The sequence below is a fragment of the Kogia breviceps genome, chromosome 14 (assembly GCF_026419965.1).
Source record: "Kogia breviceps isolate mKogBre1 chromosome 14, mKogBre1 haplotype 1, whole genome shotgun sequence".
NCBI classification, from domain to species: Eukaryota; Metazoa; Chordata; class Mammalia; order Artiodactyla; family Physeteridae; genus Kogia; species Kogia breviceps.
This window is the reverse complement of record NC_081323.1, coordinates 81,488,988-81,490,446: the sequence shown is the minus strand read 5'-3', so window position 1 is coordinate 81,490,446 and position 1,459 is coordinate 81,488,988.

Below are 1,459 nucleotides of genomic sequence, written 5' to 3'. Positions count from 1 at the left end.
TGGATAGCAAGCCTTAAGAGTGTTGCCTGAGACTGGCCCCGGGTGTTGCCCAAGTAGAGAAAAGGCCATTAAGCCCGGTGGGAGGGGATGGCCCATGGATGGGCCCGGTGCTGGGAAAATCCCAGACATATGCCTGCCTATTAGTCTTCCCTCCTTTTACTTCATTCATGATAAATCACTCTCTTCTCCCTCACGCAGGGCCCTGTGGGAGATGACAGACCTCTCTCAACACGGGTTCCTATCCTCCAGAATCTCACCTTGAGGTGACTTTGGACTGGGAGACTTGGCTTCTCATTTAATCTTTACAATCTGAGGAGGTGGGTGATATCCTCCTCTTATGATAAAATGATGATAAAATTGAGACATTAAAGAGCTTAAGTAACTTGCTTGAGGTCACACAACTAGTAAGAGGCAGAGCCCAGATTACTTTGGGTCTATTGGATAGTAAAGTGGTTTTATTATCAATACTTACAAAGATAGAGACAGAAAAGCAAAAACTGAGTTAATAGCTGCCCTGTCAATGCCAGTACTGGGATAAAGTAGCAGAAATGCTTAAATATAACAGTACTGGGCATATGTTGCAAAAATTTTATGAGGTTCTTCTAAATTCTTCCTAGACACGGAAGGGTTTGGAGCATCCAATACTACCACAGTCTCAATCACGAACTGGAGAAATTACCAGTGTAATGAATTCTCATTGCATATCCATTCTTTGCTATTGCTAGATGGACTTCACGTCAGCATAGAATTTTCTTCCAAACGCCAAGATGCACCAACTCGCAGGTTCAACGACAAGCTATACTCCAATCTCAACACCCCTTCCCCACCACCAATACGCAGGCGGCAAGTAGATCCTTGAAGGCAGGATTCAAAAGGGCATCCCCACTGCCTCGCACGCTCAGATGCTGACCCCAATCTCACCCTTCCAGGCCCTTCGCCCCCTGTGCATTCTCAACAAATGCTCAGCTCTGCGGGGTCTCCGTCCTGGGGGAGGTAGCCCTTTCTTTGGTGTTAGCAAGCGACCCCCTGGCCGTGTAGGTGTCGGAGTGGGACCTCCCCCCCGCCGCCAAGCGGAGAAGACCTCTGGGGTCCCTGCCAGGTCTAGAGTTCGGAAGCTAGGCGACAGAAAACACCGCGGGCCCGGCGCAGATTCCAAGGCCAGCCCGGGGCGGGGCCTTCGCGGCGCGCGGAGGGAGCCACCGGAGGCTCGGCAGGTAGGGCAGGGCTCACGTCCAAGGTTGGGGCGGGGCAGGGGCAGGAGGCGGCTACGGGTGAAGCCTCAGAGCTAGCACACAATGGGCCGGAGCGCCACGGCATGAGCCGAGCCAACGCGCCGCCGCACCACGTGGGCCGCAAAATGCGCGGGGCTGCCAGAAGCAAGCCAGCCCACGCCGGGCGCGGAGCGGCGCGGCGCGGCGCGGCCTACGTGCGCGCACGCGAGCGTGCGTGCGTGCGATTT